At 38.2% G+C, this 18997-nt stretch overlaps 1 protein-coding gene across 1 annotated transcript in view; it reads left to right on the top strand.

The window, feature by feature from the left end:
* ATXN10 (ataxin 10) overlaps positions 1–18997 on the top strand; it is a 102490-nt gene that overhangs the window by 65777 nt on the left and 17716 nt on the right. The window lies entirely within an intron of this gene.

An 18997-nucleotide genomic window follows, 5' to 3' on the forward strand; every position in this document is an offset into this window, starting at 1 on the left:
TTTACTAAGTGGTGAAGAACTCAACTTGTTTGAGGTACTCAGTCTTAAGAAAACTGTTACTAAAATAACCACCTTCTGATGTGGATAATTTAATATTAAAAAGGGCTTAGAAGACATATTGTACCCTGTATTACAGGAAGGGAGTTTATCTGCATTTCCTGCTTTTTACCAGTGTTATTGATTGCTGGGGGCAAGACCACCATATGTGGAAGAATGTCTACCTTTCTGAATACATTTTTCTCCAGCTCAAATCTGAGCTGTTAATCCAAATTCTTTCCACTTTTACTGGTGTCAGATACAAGTGACATGTATTTTCCATTACTGTAACAAGGAATTTCATTAGTGTTCTGTGTTGGTTTTCATTGTTGTAACCTCAACATGAACTTTAGAGTTTCCTTGTCTTCTTTCTGTAACTGCCATCCCACATTCAAATTTTTTTTTTTTTCCAAAGCTGCACCAGACTTCACAATAGGCTGATGTTACAATGCTGTGAATGTTGAACGTGATCCCTTTTGGATGCATAAAGCTTTCTTTTCCTTTCCACTTACGAGAGGTTGTCTTTGCTGTTTTAATTACCCTGTGAGGCACAGGAATCAGTCATCTCTTCATCTGTTTCCTGGCTGATTAGGAAGTTTTGGTTACTATGAAATAGTAGTTTCTCGGCTTGTATTTTTATTACAGTCCTGAAGTTTATAAATATGGATATAAGTACCATAAAAACCCACCAACCAATAAACAAACGAAACACCACCAAACCTGGTTTTGTTTGGTATTGAGATTTGGGCATCACTACATGTAATTTATCAGTTCAGTTCACATTTTGGAAGCACCAGTAAAATAGTTTTATTGAGGAAATAAGGGAGCATGACATATGCTATAGACTACCTTTTGTGATGAATTTACTGCACTAACTCTTGATTTTAGTGGTACTCTGTGCTACATTCAGGATAAGGAGGACATGAAGGAGACTTTGTATGAAAGCTTGTGGAAGGCAATGGTGGACAATCCCTTATCAGTGACCAGCAAGTAGGATGCTGAATATGTGCCACTGAGTCCTGATATTAACTTTCCTACCAAAATTAGAGAAGCCTTGAGCTAGACAGAAGCTTACAAATGTGCTTAAAGAAGTCTGGTGTCTAAGTTTCTGTTTCATCATGGTGGGGTTAAGTTACTTAAATCCCTACATTCCTGTGGCAGCCCACCGTCAGGCTCAGTAGAGGTGTAATGTCTTGCAGCCTTCAACCTGGCTTTGCCTTATCAGAAAAGCAGCTGTGACCCTTCAGTTCTCTTTGCCTGTGTGCCTTCAAGTCAGTATAACTTCTGTTACCAGCCCTGAAAATTATTTGCTAAAACTCCTGTTGAAGCACATGAGGATGTATCAGAGCACCTAGTCTTCAGATAGAGCCTGCACATTTGGTTTTCTTAGGGTTTTTTTCCCCTTTCTCCTGTTTTTGTTTCTGTCTTTGGGAAAAGTGCAGTGACTGTTATATGCAGTTTTGAATTTCTTCCATTGGGTGATGCTGTTTGTTCTAGATTGCAGACCTGCAGTATTCTGCTCCTTGCTGTTTAGCATTGCAATGCTTCAGAAAAGTTTGGTGCTACCAGTGCCCAAAGGGAACCAACGTACTTGAATAGTCTAATCACTCAGTAGGATAAGATTAAGAACCTGCTAATAGTCAGTATATATTTAAGTGGAGAATCCCTGTGGGTTTAGTGTGAGAGTAGCTAAAGAGGTAACAGCATTGCACATCTGTTTATCCACCTTCCAGACACTGATACAGGCTCCTGTGAACTCTAGCAGGGTTGTATCTGCTTGGAAAAGTGATAACACGAACCTAGTGTGCCCAAGCAGTCCTCATCTCCAAGACTGATTTACTAAGCCCTCAGATGCCTCCTCACCATCTGAAATTCTGAAATGCACTTTTTTGCCACTGGTTGAGGATTGAGGTCTTGTCTTATTGTTCATTGTTTTCATTTATGAAATGGAATATTTTCCATAATTCTAGGGACTAGGGAAATTGATAAACAGTAGAAATTAGCTATTTTCTAGTTTACTATCTGTAACCTGTGTAATTTTAAATATAGGAGCACGTGTGTCTGTATTTTATATAGATAAATATGTGCCCGTGAGTGAGTATCATATATAAATATATATAACTATAAATGTGTAATATGTACATGAAAAAGAAGTGTGACCAGCAGGTCGAGGGAGGTGATTCTCCCCATCTACTTAGCTCTGGTGAGACCCCACCTGGGGTCCTGTATCTGGCTATGGGCCTCCCAGCACAAGAGACACATGGGCCTGTTGGAGAAGGTCCAGAGGAGGTCCCAAAAATGGTCAGAGGGATGGAATACCTGTTCTATGAGGACAGGCTGAGAGAGGCTTAAAGTGGCCTTTCAAAACTTAAAGAGACCTAAAAGAAAGATGGAGAGACACCTTTTTACTAAGACCTGTAGTACAAGGGCAAGGGACAACAGTTTTAAACTGGAGCAGAGATTCCCCTGGAGCCCGTGGTACAGACCACAGTGAGGCCGGATGTCCCCCTGCAGCCCATGGAGGTCCATGCTAGCACAGATCTCCACCTGCAGCCCATGGAGGAACCTACACCAGAGCAGGTGGATGCCCAAACTAGGCTGTGACCCTGTGGAAAGCCCTGGTAGGTCCTGTGGCCCCAAGGAGAGAGAAGCCCAGGCTGGACCAGGTTTGCTGGCAGGATTTGTGACCCCTTGTTGGACCCACACTGGAGCAGTTTGCTCCTGAAGGGCTGCACCCAATGGATGGGACACACATTTGAACAGTTGATGAAGAACTGCAGCCCGTGAGAAGGACCCACATGGAGAAGTTTGCAGAGGACTGTCTGCTATGGGAGAGACCCCACCCTGGAGCAGGTGAAGAGGGTGAAGAGAAGGGAGTGGCAGAGATAATAGAATCATAGAATCATTTTGATTGGAAGAGACCTTCAAGATCACAGAGTCTGAGCATAACCTGTGTGATGAATTGACCACAACCCCTATTCACCATCCCCTTGTGTCACTTGGGGTAGGAGGAGGCAGAGAAATCAGAGTGAAGTTGAGCCCAGGAAGAATGGATGGGTTGGGGGGAAGCTGTTTCAAGATTTCGTTTTATTTGTTGTTACTCTACTCTAATTTGATTGGTAATAAATTAAGCTGATTTCCTGATGTCAGGTGTGTTTTGCTTGTGATGGTGGTTGGTGAGTGATCTCTCCCTGTCTTTATATCAAGCCAAAACCCTTCCATTATATTTTCTTTCCTCTGTCCGACTGAGGATGGAAGTGATAGAGCAGCTTTGGTGGGCACCTGCTGTCCAGCCGGGGTCAACCCACCATGAGGTTGCTTGAATATTTTAAAGTTATTACAATCTGACTGATATTTCAAGTGAAATATTGAAACTGGACTTAGTATAAGGATTAGCTTCATCTTGAGAAAATAAAAAGTTTGTGTATTCTTCATAAACTAAAAGAAGTATTGAGTTGCCTTCTTTGGTGTGTGTTTTAACATTTCAGTTGTCTTTGGTTTGACGTTGGTCTTACCTATGACAAAATAAGAAGGGTTTGGATTTTGGTCTAGAAATTACTGTTCTAGAGCACAATTATGTAACTCAGTGAATTTATACTGAACTTGGCAAAATTTCTGTTCCATTTTAGTGAGGGTAAATGGCAACATTTACCTCCAAGCCAATTTTTTACTGTCTTTTTAGAGAAGGAGGAGTGCTACACATGAAGCTGTTTGGGGCTTGCAATTTTCTGTAGGACAGTTTCCAATTTTTCTAAAAATCCTTTTCACCCTTTAGTCCTGAAAAGTGAAGTTTGTGCATTTTGCTTTGGAAATGTTCAACAGCTTTATTTCAGGCAATTGTTCAGTAAAAAAATTGTAGTAAAAAAAAAAAAAAAAAAAAAGCAGTGTTTTGCCTGCAACAGTTCAGTGAAAAGTAGTAATAAACTGGTAAGTTCCCTTGAACTTACATCTAACTTATATTCCCTTGAACTTAATTAGACGTCACTACCTTGGTATTTTCCAACCAGGTCTATTTAGTTGTCTCAGCTCTGCCTGTTCCCCTCAGCTCTGGTCATGAGAAGCTGATGCAATCGGAGAGGACATTCACTACTGCCAGTTCTTCTGGAATTTGTAATCCAGTTGAAGACTGTGGTGGTTAGGAGTGTTGCCTTTGAATTCCAGGTCTTGAGTCATACAATTGCATGAGCACCTCACCGTTTAATGCATTTTTTGGAAAGTACTTTTAGAGTTTGTAGCTGCTGAGAAAAAAAGCTTGAAAGTGCTTTCTTAATTTCAAAGGTAAAAATGTAATCTTTAATGCTCCTACAGTAGATCAATCTGGTGGCAGCTGATTGAGGTTGTGATTCAACACTTTTTCTCCTCTCACCTTCTGACCCACCATTAGTGTCAACCTGCTCCTGCAGGCTCTTCTATAAAAGTGTCGAACTGTCCCTTTGAAAATCAACTTCAAAGATAATAGAGTTTATTAATAAACTCTCACAGAAGTTTTCTTAGTTCTTTTTAAAAATAATAAAAAATAGTGACTTGTAGAACTTAAAAATTTTTTTAAATGTTTCTGATTTTATGATTGCATTTATTTTGGTACAAATTTCAGCTACTGAAATGTACCCACAAACTCTGTTCATATGAGTTCTTATTTCTTTAATGGACTTACTAAGAAGAGTTGCTGTGCATGTGCAGGTTTGCTTTAATGAGGTTTTAATAACATGATGTGTGTATATATACTTAATGTAGAGTAATGAAACTGTGTCTTGAAACAAGAACTTCTAGTTTTCAGTTAGAACCTGCACTCTTGACTTCATAAGTACAGACCTGCAACCAAATCAATGATCTGTTGCAAGAAAGGTAATAGCAATATAAATAAAGCTAAACAGAACATTTAAAAATTTATAAATAATTGTTTTAGTGCCTGAGAATGTGTATACATGCCTTGTTTCCCACAAAAATATTTTCATGTAAATTGACCATATGAAAGGATACAATTATTTTGGAATTTTTAAAACAGTCTGAATTACACCTTTACAAATCTACAACCTTAGAATTTTGTTCATCGTGGATATGAGTTCAACTAGAAGCTGGGAATTTTACTTTCATAGTACCTGCAGTTGTTATTACCAGACTACAAGACCTTTAGAGAGACAAATCCTCAAAAAAACTCTGGTAGTTGTAATTTAGAGGTAAATTAAGCAACTAATATGCAATCTCCTTATGTACAGCTTCATGTATCATCTTGCTCAATAGCCTGAGGCATTAGCAAGCTTTCAGCATGAAATTTAGTGTTAGAGCACGCATACCTGAGTTATTGTATATCATGCATACTAAATATATGGCTTTTATAGACATATAAATCACAACATCAGGATTCTTGTGTTTTCTAAATGTAAAATTGATCTTAATCTCAACGAGGTGGCTAAATTTATCTTCATAAGAGAATGTGATCCTGTGCAAAGGTTATGCTTGGTGAATCATTAAAAGAAAATGTGTATTCTTAGAATTTCAGGTAAATGTAGAGAATAATTGCTTAACTTTCTGTAAGTCTGGATCATCAGCACAGAAACAGTCGATGCCACATGAGGACTGGGCCAGTCCCTAGTGGATACAGCAAGTAAAGTGTGTTAGTGACCATTTCTAGCCTTGAGGGCAAGTGGCAGAGTTTGGCATGGCTCACATCCGTATGACAGAATTCTCCTCTACGGGCTTCTTTTCCTCCACCTTCGTCTTCCCCTGCCAAAATCAAATCACAGAACTGCCTTTCCCATAGCTCTCCTTGAGAAGAGCCTGTAGCCTGTGCTATGTACCCAGCCATTCCTGAATGTTTTCCAGAGGAGTGCTAGTTGTCATGAGCCCACAGCCCCTTGGGAACCATCCAAAGAGTGCAGCAAGAAAAGGCAACCGCAAGCCCAGCATCCCAGCTCAGCATCTTTTACTAATGCAATTAGCAGCTCTGCTGAAATAAGTTGGAATGAGCCAAGTTTCTTGCAGCCTTCAGACTTCACTAGTGTATTGTTCACCTAAGATGAGGTTGATGATTCTTTTCCTACCTTCCATCCTGTGTTCTGTAGCTCTACTAGCAATTCTTTGATTACAATAAGAGGCATTATACCTTGGGTCCCATTGGTTTGGGCCACAGAGACCCCCACCTCAAGACGTTCTGTGTAGCTAAACCTTTGAGAACTCATCGCTAGTTCATTTGCAGATCTGTTGAGCTGCAGCACATGGTTTTGAAGCTGCTGTGCACTGCCTTGTATTAACTTCATGTCATTCTCTAGTCCCTAACCTTTTCAGTAGCTTTTTTCCTTGAAAATTCAGGATGTTTCAAAAAGATGGGCCCGATTTGAAATCACTATGTTTCTGCAACCACAAACTGTCCATGAATGAAACTCTTACCACTTGAAAGGGCAGGGCATAGAGTTTCAAATGATTGCCGCTAGATGCCTCTCCCAGCGCACAAATAGCCCCTCGCCTCAGTCCTACGGAAGATACTGTGAACAATACTGCTTTGAAATTGAGTCCACCTTTTTGAAACACCCTGTGGTTTTCAAAACACAGACAGCTCTCAACCTGCAGGAAAGGTTTGTTAAGTGTTACATTTATCTGTTTGTCAAAGGGTGGTCTTGGGGAATAGGTATTTGGAGTTGGCAGTGGCATTTCAGAATGCAGTTGAGCTGGGTTATGAAGCCAGTGGAGTGTGTCATTTGATAACTGATTTCCTCAGCTGGCATGGGGATGTAACGTAAGGTGCAAGTATTTATTCTGCTGTTATGTATTGGGATGTTTGTAGATAACTGCTGGAAGGGGCCAACTACTGAACTATTACACTAGTGTAACCTAGAGTATAATTTGGCTTGCTTTCTGAATCCTGTTGCGGTATGCCGCTGGCAGCTTGGGATTTTGCAAAATGAGAATGAAAAGTTAGAAAAACTTAATGCCACCAGAATCACACTTTGTAGTGATCGTCAGTGGGGAAAACCCTCTGGCAGTTATTTTTAACTGCAGTTACATTAGCAAAAGGGGTTGCAAGTATGAAGAACGATGAACAGTCATTAAAGGATCAGCATTCAGATTTGTTTTTCAGTTAAAAATGAAATACCATTACTAGCAAAATCCTGGAATTGCGGAGGATTTGGTTCTGTTTGTGTAAAAGCTGTAAAAAAGACCCCAAACCAAAGTAAACCCCTTTTTGTTCAGAAAAGTGAGGAACATGCTGGAATAGTATGTGTGCACAGGGATTTCCTCCACTTATTTAGTTAAGCTGATGAAGAATAAAACTTTAATGCAACTATGCTGGTTTACAAATCTTAGGCTAATATTTTTCTCTTTAAAGGACAGAAAAGGCTGGTTTGTCATCTTCCCATACATTGATATTTTCCATGTTTCATATTAGCGTACAATGCTGCTAGCCACTCCATAATAGTTTGGCAATTCAGGACACCTCCATTAGTACATCTCTGCTTCTCATTAAACAACCAGTTTGCATAAAACACAGCTGATGAGAAATCAAATCAAATTCAATTTTTGAAAAGTCAAATTTATATAACAGCATTTATTGAAATAGTCACTGTTTTTCACAGGGTTCCATAAAGTGAGAATGGATACATCATGTTACTGATTGTTAACTTGAATGAAGCTTCTCTTAATGTATTTGAATACTTTTTCTGGAGAAACCACAGCTTCCCTTGCATTAATACTATGAAATCTCTTAAATGCATCAATGAAAGTCTTCTGTTTTCTCTTAATGTTTGGTTTTAGCATGTGAAATATCATTCAGTCTGTCTGTGATACTCTGCTTTCAGAAGAGTATCCTCTTCTGGCAAAATTCTGAACCATGAAGTTTTATTTATTCATAAAATGTGTGAGTATTGTTGTCTCAGTAAAAATGTTGCTGAAGTAGTTTGTGGCATTATTTCAGTCATTAATAAATAAATTTAATCCGACTTGAAAAGAATGCTAAGCTGAACCAAAAGTTACTTTATTCATTTTATAATAATTTAATTTACGATAACTTTTTTCTTTTTTAATCCTGCTTACAAACAATCTGTTTTACTTTGCAATAGATTCTTTCTACAAAAGCACAATTCCAAAGAGAGGCATAAGAAGCTTAAATATCTGAAGCCCAGCACCCGACAGTCTGTTATTACTATATAACAAGCAAATGTGGTAGATTTTCATCACTGCTATTCTAGGTAGTGTGGGCAGAAACTGACAGCCGAGTATACAGAGCTTGTGAGAGAGGACTGAAAGGAGCTTGGTGTTTGATCATGTTTAAAAGAGGACCTAGTCCTTGTTATGAACTTTATGTGAACACTTCAACCTTCTCTTACCTTTCCTGAATGTTCCAGTGAAAGTTGTCAGGAGTTATTTGTGTACTGACCATTAAATAAATATTGTACTGAATTTGGTTATAAAATGACTTCGAGGAAGAAATGAAAGGGCTTTACAGGGAAGAACTGAAATACCAGGACCGGTATTTTTTATGCTACATATCATATGTATAAATTTTTTTACATTGTAAAATAAAAAGGAAACCAACAGATTACTTTTGAAAAATGAAAGAAAGTGTAGTTGCTTTGCTTTGTATTTGAAATGATGTGCCACCTGTTCTATTTTGGATTAAGAATACTCTGTGATTTGAAGGTATCATAAAGGAAAAAGTTATTCGGAAGAAGGTATGAATTGGTCTCAGCAGAACATTGTACATCTAAGTCTTTTTGCCTCCCAACTTGAGTCTTGGTTTGCACCTGCATTAACCTCCTTTGAAACCATTCCTGGTATGCTGTACATATTGTTTTGCATTAAACTGAGAGCACATCTATTAGTCCTGAAACAAAGCAATTATTGTAATTGCAAGATTAGCCTTTTTTTGTCTTTCAAAGGGACCATAGTTCTGTTACTTATATGTTTCTTGAAAAATGTAACGTTTCGTATAAAATGGAGCATGAAATTGGCATTGCTAGGTGAGAAGTATTATTTGCTGTGGTATTAGGCGATGGAGTTGTATGGCTGGCTGCAGACTTCTGAAGGCTTCCCTGACTGGTGTGATTTAAAACACAAGCAGCAAACACCATTAAACTGTCTTCAGGCTTTAGTAGTCATTCGGGTCCTGCAGTCTGCCATTTACAGTTTATGTATCATTCTAGAAAAGCGTTTTACAGTCCTTTGTGGAAACACTTGCTTTATTTTATTATGCTTTAATCTGGTGAAAAATGTAATTATCATCGAGGATAGCTTTATACTTAACATGCAATGGGGTGCACATCCTTTACATACGTACTAGAAAATTAATGGTTTGTTCTCTGACCCGTCACTAAAATCTTGGAAGCTCTGCGTACAAAGAAATGTGGAAATGGAGAACAGTGCATGCTGTTAATAACGTCTATGTGCTGTTTTCAGTCTTCAAGCATGCTAGCTTTCTCCTCTTTTTTTTTATTTCCCCCCCACCCTCCTTGGCTGTGAAGTTTGGGGTGACAAAAGTATACTCAGTAACTTATTCTTTACAGTTCCTTAAAAAAATTTATCACTGTTAAAGTCACTTCATAATTACAACAGGAAACTCTGGGGTGTGTCACTGGGAATCTGCCACCACTTGGGTGGTTGTGGTGCTTTGCTTTTAGTCTCAAGTCTGCCAGTGCACTCCAAGTGCTGCAGTTCAGTCCGGTATGCTGCAGAATTTTACTGTGAAATGCAGCGATCACCAGCACAAATCATTGTAGGTTTTGAAATCATCCTAGATTTTTCTCACACCTTATTTTCATCATTGGAGTATTGCATCTCTCTGTCTTTGCCACAGATGAATTTATATGTCTGACATCAAATTTTTTTAAACCTTTGTTTCAAAGTGGAGTAGAAGGAGAATGCTATAATAAGTAGTGCTCGACACAACAAAAGTCATCATTAGAGCACAGAACATCTGATTGGCATTTATTTTGCTTGCTGAATCAGAAGTTTCCAAGGAAGAGTTGTAATCCTTGATGTTGGGAATAGAAGCTATTTTTGAATACAGTAGTAACGTGGGAGAGTGATGACACATGTGGCCTGAGTGAGGTTGCGTATTCATCAAAAGAGGGTATGAATTTTAATTGCTTTTCCTCCTTTTCCATTCCTGCTCGCTCAAAGTTGTAAGCAGCTGACAGTTTAGGGGAATATTTCAGCTGAACTGGGTTTCAAGGAGCAACTGCAATGTCGAGCGAATGTAGAAGCAAAGCAGGTGTGTAGGCTATTGTGGAGAAATGAAGTACCCAAGCTGAAATGAGTGGTAAAGTGAAGAGATTAACAGAGTCACAAGACTGTTGTGCTGATTTTTGGCTAGAAGAGTGTGTGATCACGCGTAGAACAGTAATGATGAAATCTTCAGTAGAAACATTCTGTGGTAATCTATTTTTCTGACAATGCATTTCAAAGTTGGGATATTTTATGGAATGCCTAGAATTTTGTTCCAGAAGAAAAGCTATTCCAACATAACACAAAATTTGAAACTGATAAGAAAAACCAAAACCCACCACTTTCCCCTGCAAAAAAACCACAGTACACACAACCAACAGAACAAAGTCCCCCATTTTAGTTGAGAGATGCTTAAAATGCTTTGTTAAGCTTGACATGGAAGAGAAAAATACCATAGGCACAAAAACAGTGGCAGCTTGCCGGAATGACTTGGAACTTCCTATTGCAATGGTGATTATGACAGCTGAAATGAATCATGTGACTTACCCAACCTTTATCTCTGTGTTTTTTCAGAACTTTGGAGTAATTTGAAGTCTTTGTTTTACACTCTTCTTTAGAACAAAATAAAATTTTGACATTTCGATGATGTCCTATAAGTTGTGTCCTTAGCCTGGTTCTAGTCACATAGCTAATTCTTACATATAATTTCTTTTAACTTTTTGTTGTTATTGTTCTGATGAAAGAAAAAAAGAAAAAGAAGAACCTCTTTTGTAGCAATGATTTGAAATCAGCAAACTTAAGACCGTCTGATTGCTGGTTTTAGTGGACTGAAGATAGTGAGTGACGACTAGAAGCAGAGGAACGTATACTTTGTTGTTGATGCAAATTTGTACAAATTCAACTGATGTAAAGCACAGGGTTTTATACTGGATGATTCTTTGCACTGTTGTTTTCTCTTACAGCTGCTACCAGGGTAGGCAAAGACCCCACTAGCAAATATTGTGTGTTTCAAGCAAAATCCATCTTGTGTTGGACCTTGCTTTATCCACGTTAAATAGCAGATTTAAACCTAAAAAGAGCTAAGAGCCCGCTCCTCATAGCAGCATCTGTTTGTTACTGAAAAGTGGCTTCTGTTTCAGGAACCGTAAATAAGTGAATGATGAAAGCTGAATTGTTTAAAAAACAAAATGAACCAATTGTATTACTGTCTCTTGCGGGAACCTATTTTGAATTCTCAAGTGTTTATATTATCATCTCAATGGCTGGAAACTCCTGTGTTTTGCTCTTGGAAAGACTAGTGGAAAAAGTTATTCAGCAACTGAGATGACTTGTTACCCTCTCCTAGTAGCCGGACACTCTTGCTTCTGCTTGTTTTGGCTCAGCCCTGGCTGTGTGCTTGGTACCTTTGTGTTCTCTTCCCTTCCCCCTCAGTAAGACCAAACCCATCATCTCCTAAACTAATTCTCTTCAGAGAGTTTTAGGGCATCGCAAAGGGATCCCACTATTAGAGTCTAAGATATTTTTTTTAATTTGGTTTGAGTTTTGTTGTGGATTTTTTTTTGTCTTCCAGAAAGAGGCAAGGGTCATCTCTTTTGGGAGAGTTGAAATAAACCTCATATCTCTCTGGGAAGTAATGCTCAAAAGGGGAGAGTATATTTGAAATTAATGTAGCAACAAGTTTTGTTACCGTGATTTCTGATTTTCAAACATTAAAATGTTAAATACATGCTTACCTGAAACCGTGTAGTAGGTGGAGGAGTATTCTGGGGACACTGCCTTGACTGAAATGAGTATAAAGATCTCGCTTAGCTCTCAAAGTCATTGACAATGGTGCAAGGAGCTCTCAAACTAGCTAAGCAAGTCTGCTGTGATGTCCTGGAGAAAGGAGCCTCTGTCCACAAGTATTTCAGTAGATCTGCAGGATGTGGTGAACTCCAATAATAGACTTGATTGCCACAAGCCACAGCTGCCTCTATTCTAAGCCAAAGTGCCTGTAGTCTGCAGTAGACCTAGGAATCCACTAGCGCAGATGGATTAAAGTGTTCTTTTGTCCTTTGAAGTAGAATCTCCTGTGTATCTCCTGTCAGTTCTGCTGCTTGGAAAAACAAAGAAAGAAACCCAAAACCAAGACTCAGAAATGAACAAAATTAAATCATATTTTTCAGTACCATCATAGCTGCCGAGGGGCCAGTATGTGAACCTAACCAGCTGATAGATTCCTGCCCTTGTTGAATTGCTCTGTTCCTCAAATTGAATACTGGACTCTGCCTGGATGTCTAATTACTAATTGCCTGTCTTTTTGAGCAGGTCTTGGAGGAAAAGTGACTCCTGTCTGTCAGTTTGGCAGCACGGCCTGAAGGATATATTTCTCATTATGTAGGCATTATGTAGCCCTCATGTGGTACATTCAGAAGGAATAAGACTTAAGCATATCTTTAATGATGGCAAAAGACTAGCAACAAATCCCCAATGTGTATTTCATTGAATCACTTTTCTTTGGTATGATTTATTCTAGTATGATTTTGTCAGAGAAAAGTCATGCAGACTTAGAAGGGACTCAAAGGTCATAGCCATTCACCTGTCCAGAGCAGGACTGGTTAGAGTATTCATGGTTAAGATTTGTCAGGAGACTTGCAACATTGGAGAATGCTCCAGGAATCTTTGAGACAAGTGCTTCAGTGTATTGCAGTGCTTGACTAACCATTGCTGTTAAAAATGCTTTCTAAATGTGTAATGAGTGTTCTGTTCATTAGGCTCATTGCTTCTCATCTTTCTGGATGTAGATAATAGCTTCAAGGAAAAAAGTGTGTTCAGATTAAACGTTACTGTGTTCATAGCAAGCTCCTGCCATAGGTTAACAATGTTGCTTATGCTCTCGCTGTGGTTTTTTTTTTTTTTTTTAGTGATTTGTGATTTCTAGACCTCACTTTTATTCCTTTCTTTATTTTCTTTCTGGCCAGCCCAGATATTTCTTCAGTATACTGGATTGCGCAAAATTCCTAACTTTTTACTGTAGAAAACATAGTAATCTTTGTTGAGGAATCCTTTTTATTCACTGTCAGACATTAATACAAGTAATATGAGTTTATAGGAATATATTTATATGAACAGTCTGGCATCTGAAATACAAATGATTTTAAGATTTCTCTGTCGTGTGAAGTCAGTGAATATGCAGCATTATTACCAATGGGCAAGAATCATAAGACTTTTTCTAGAACTGTTTCTGTTTGTTACATACTTTGATAAATAGTTTATGACAACTTTTTCCGGCTTTAGAACCAAGAAGTTTGTATTAGGGTAGAAAGGATCTGATCTTGAGCTATGTGAGGAAAAGAATGGACTTGTACTTATTTCCCTTGTCATAGCTCTTTCCTTTTTGTTGGAGTGAGACAGAAAAGTCTTGGACTTGCACAGTTATTCAGACTGGAAGAGATTTCAGGAGGTCTGTAGTCCAACCTCCTGCTCAAAGCTGAAGAAATCTTGAAGACCTCAAAGATGCCCACAGTGTCTGTGGGCAAACCACTCCATATCCTCACGGTAAAAAACTTCTCCTTCTAGCTGGTCAGAACCTTCTCGGTTTCATTGTTATGACTGTCTTTTCCTCTGTTTAAACTGCTTTTAACCCGAGTCAGGAGAGTGGCTTTGTCCTCTTAGTAACTTCCTTGTAGGTGTGGGAAGGCTGCCATCAGGTTCTCCTGAAACCTTCTCCATCCCCAGTTCCCTTAGCCTCTCTTTGCATGGCAGAGCTTCAGCCCCTTGAGTGGGTTGCAATCTGAGTACTAAGGAGAATTGCTTCATTTGGTCTGCTGGTTCTGCTCCTGTTGATACAGTTTAGGGTGGATGTTAATAACTTAATGATTTTGCTCTTCAGAAGTATGTTGAAAGATAATTTCAGTAATCTAGAGTACTAAGAGAAAACAGAAAATATAGTCGATAAGTTTGTTTACTCTGACCTTAATATGTTCTTTAGGCTGCCTGTGGTCATGCCATCCCAGATGTGTTTTTTTGACCCCGTCTCTTTTGCTTTACCTCCTCCAGCTTTTACATCCATTAGCCAGTTTAAATGAAATTTGTAAGAGAACTATGGGTATCAGAAATATTGTTAAACTCTTTTTGCCTCATGAGAATCTGCAAACAGGTAGACAAGAAACCCAAGGTAGTGCTCCTGAGAGGGGAATCTGGGTAGTGGCAGATGAGTCCCTGATCCACTGCTAACTAAGGCTGACATTTGGCAGTCGATAGCACACTGGTACCTATGGACCACGTGCTGTTTGCACGGTTTTTGATCTGTGTGACGGAACTAGGAGCATTGCAAAGAGTGCAGTGAAGGAAGTTTGCCAGTTTTATTGCTCCCAGAAGCCTTTTTTTCCTTTTAAGTTCCATAATGTGAATAGAAATATAATGATCTGGAGGTGAATGTTACTTGAGACAGACTTTTTATCTGGTAGGAAACTGGTGATTTGTAAAGAATGTCACATCTACAGCTTTTCTATAGAAATGGTTCCTGCTTGTTCCCAGTTTTGGACATGTTTCTAGAGTTTGTTTCCCCCACTCCAAACACTTTTTAAATTTGTCTTTCTATTTGTGCTTGTCAGTGACATGTAAAAAGACCAAGCGTTAGCATGGATTATTCAAACTGTTAGGAGTCCACTTCTGTTTGTGAGAACATATTTCCTTTTGGTTATCTTTAGTTGAACCAAATGAAACTTCTACAAAATAGAAGTATTTCTGTGACTGAAACAAACACAATTCTCATTCTGCCTTCTGTGTCGATTGAAGGCTCAGGATCAGTTGCATTATAGAGGAAGAACAATTTATGTTCAAGCTGTTGTTATCTAAAGGCAGAAATGTACCTTTTGCATAATATTATTTTTAGAGTTGACTAAGTAATGTTTCTAACACTTGAAGTGTTAACAGTTTTTTGGAGAGATTATTTTTGCTGGAGGTTTTCTGTTTCTGTTTGTATAGTTGCTGGACCTGGAGATTGTAGTTGCATTTTATTAGATGTGTGCAGATTTCTTGTTCAGCAACAAGCACTGTCATGCTTGGAGAATTTGCATTTTTACCTCTGAGCTTGGCTCCATTACTGCTAGAGTGAAAGATTCAAGAAACAGTCTGCAGTTAATTTATATTTTCTCTGGGCTTTGCTGTGGATGATAATGACAATTACTCCTGTGAATTTCATTTAAAAATACTGGGAAATTATCAGAGGTAGTTCTGTTCAGGCAGATATCCTTCATTATGCTAGTGACCTTATTTATATACTGGTTAATAAATACGAATTCTGGAAGATAACATTAAAGCTTTAATTTTGGCCTGAATAAACTCATTGGTTATCGAGACAAAAAGTATAGCTTTTTCCTTAGGACTGGCACGTCCCAAACCATCCAAATACAACTGTATTGTTCCTTGGCTGTGGGGGCAGTGGGTGTATGTGTTCTGGGTTGGTCACTTTCATAAGCCCTCGTTTAACATTTATATAGCATCTTGGCCTACATGGGCTTCTGCTCAGTGTCTGGTTTAAGTCATTGAAATGGATTGTTAAATTCCTGATACAAAGAGAAAAAAAACCTAGCAGTCACATTGTCACCAGGGAAGGCATTTTCTTTTAGGTATAACACATTTACACGTCTCACTGACGTGATACCGATCTTCATTATGTTTCAAAGGCAACACAGAAATCAAGTGAGACAGCAGTATAAAGCTGTGTTGTGAAAGATGTCTTTCTTAACTGGCAGAGACAGACACTTGCCTTTGAATGATGGATGTTCTATTTTTTCCGCTTTTTAGAAAACAACTTCAGAAACTGACACAATAACATGAGGGCAAAAGTTCTGGTACTAACTGGACTGAAACACTAGAGATCTCTAGCACAGAGCCTTATGTTTTAAATTTTAAACTTAAGTAACCTTTGTAATTAACATAAATGTGATTGAGATTTCAGCCTACACATAGGCTGCAGCTTTTTTTATTGTTTCAGTGTAGTTCAGAATAAAGCCTTATAGTTATTCATAATAAAATAACCATGTAGGTGTTTTTTACAATTCACTGCAGTTCCGTGTTATTGGTCAGCTATCTGTTAATAATGTAAACAGAGAATAGGTTTAGTGATCTTTTGTAACACAGGCCAATGTGAGCAATTGTGTTTACAATACGGACATCAGAACTGTCTAGTCCTCAGTTTCTGTCTATAATCTCTTCCAAAATCCGGATGGAATACAGCCAGTTTCACACCAGCCACTACATGTTTTCTTCCCGGGAGATTTTTGCACCTTGTTTAAAGTGAGATTTGGGACTTGTGCAATACTGACTCCTTTCCCAAGCCCTGAAGAAGATCCCTGCAAAAGGTCCACTGCTGTACTCTGCATTTCACAGACATTTCTCTTCAAAGGAAAAACTTTGAGGCCAACAATTAGTTGAAAAAATTCACTAACCTCTTTGTATTGGGCAGCATAGATCCAGTGAATCTCTGTAAAAGGTTGAGACCTAGGAGGATGGTTTCCTGACATTTACAAAATCTGCTGGTGTGAGAGTGAGATTTGAGAGACTCTTGCCATACAAGTAGGACAGCCTGGTGGGAGGTAGTAATTCCTTCCCTTGACTGTCTGTGGCTTTCTTGTTGCAGAAAAGTCTCTGCTACATGCAGAGCAATTACTCAACTGGCATGAATTTGAGGTTACCATAAAATTCTCCTTTAGCAGATCACTGCTGGTTGATGAACAGCTGGCGTGGACTGGAAATGCTCTAGCAGTGGTTGCTGAGAAATCAAAGCTCTTCGTTCCACAAGTCACTCAGAGAAGTGTATAGATTTGTCTTGGGTGTTGTATTATAAGTTTTCTCTCCCTTGCTTCATTTTATTGTATAGTAAGTCACAAGTTACATAGTAACACTGGTGTCATAGTGACAAAAGTTATACCTAACTTGGTCAAATTCTATGTGCAGTTTAATTGTACACTGTTCAAGAGACTCTCAGCAGGTTCATAAGGCAATGGTAGTTAGGAACAGGTTTTTATGTTAAAGTATCACTAAGGCTTTGGTTTCCTGCTTCTGTTCCCACTTTACTTTGAAGGAATCTCATTATATTTCTGCAGTAATGTTTTGAAGTGTCTGCAGTAATGTTTTGAAGCATGTGTGGATTTTAATTAAAATTTTCCTTTCCCCGAATACTCACTATGTTGACTGAACATCTCATTTGAATCTAACTGGAACAGATTGCGTGGTTTATTTCAGCTGACAGCACTTAATCTAGATTAATTTGTACTGTTCAGCATTTCACCAATGGAAAATAAAAGGTAACATTGTAGGCTACGGCATGAAAATCAAAGTACTAATATTTCCCAAGTACATGCAAGTACTGTATTACTGAAGGGTCACTGTTTGTTCAAGCGTTGAAGTATAACGTCATGCATGTTTTGGACAAAACACAAAAATTCTGTGGAAAGAATGTATATTTTAAAACTTGTGTTATTAACTGTATTTAATGTAGGTGTAGTTATGCATGTTATGAGCACAGATGTGCCAGTTAGGTCTTAAGAGCTAGCAATGCTCTTTGCTTTTCTTACAGGTAAGCCTTGCCTGTTTGTGTATCCATCTCTGTTACTTTCTCATGTTGTAGCTTGAGACTCTGCAATAAGATTATCTGAAAAGGATCTTGTAAGAGGGATGTGTTAAGATTTGTCTCTGAATTCAGTTTTACTGATGGATAGTCTGGTTTGGATTTCACATCTAAATCTTCTCCTACTCATCTTTCCTCTCTTATGATAGAACGTGCATTTCAGAAAGCTGATCCATCCTGCAGTATAAACTTTGTGCGCTGCTGTTTTACATGGTACATAAAAACACATCATATTTTGAGAAAAAAAGATTGAAGAGAGAATCTCATCATGAAACCACAATCTAAATTGACATTCTGTCTAAATTCCTTTGCCTGCTAGGTTTTGGTTTGAAATTAAATTTTAAGAAATTAAAGAATTTAAGATTTGAACAAGTACGGTTTGGCTATTAGAGAATCGCAGAATGGTTGAGGTGGGAAGGCACTTCTGGAGGAACCTCTTGTCCAACCCCCCTGCTTAAAGGCAGATAATGTTGCCCAGAACCATGTCCAGATAGTTTAAAGAGTATAAATAATATACTGATATAAGAATATAAATAATTAATCCTTACACTCTCAAGTCATTTTAAAACTACTTCTGTAATTAAAAAACAAACAAACAAACGCAACAACAAAAAACGCTTGTATGTCTTAAGAAGGTGTTTCCAAGGTTGAAATTTTGCAGATAATCCAGAACAGGTATTCATTTAAATAAGTAACACTTTCTAAAGTTACAAATAGGCATGATGATGTGTGGTGTTACAGCATACCTGAGAAGTCTAGATAAATTTCTTATAGAATATACTTTTCTTAAGATAATTATGCTACATATTATTGTTAACGTACGCTTGTCCTGAGTTCCTGGTAGTGGTGTTGTGTAGATGTGAGTCTATTAGGGTTAGATGTTATTAACCCATCCACGCAAACAAATGTATTAGTGTAATTTGTGAAGTCACATGTGTGCGTATATATAGAAAATAAAAATAGACAGATCTCATCTTTGCTGATTTCCTAAATGAAGGAAGAATGTGAAATTAATATCTGCTTGTATTACTGTTTTGTGATACTTATTGCTGATAATAGCAGATTTACTCTGTAACTTATGTTAATGTATTTCAGGTTTTTTATGAAACAGGCATCCCTGTTATGTTTTACGTATTTCTTGCATGAAACATCATGAGTATTGTTGAGACATCTGTTAAATTAAAGATT

This window comes from Patagioenas fasciata, chromosome 1 (assembly GCF_037038585.1).
Source record: "Patagioenas fasciata isolate bPatFas1 chromosome 1, bPatFas1.hap1, whole genome shotgun sequence".
In the NCBI taxonomy this organism is placed as follows: domain Eukaryota; kingdom Metazoa; phylum Chordata; class Aves; order Columbiformes; family Columbidae; genus Patagioenas; species Patagioenas fasciata.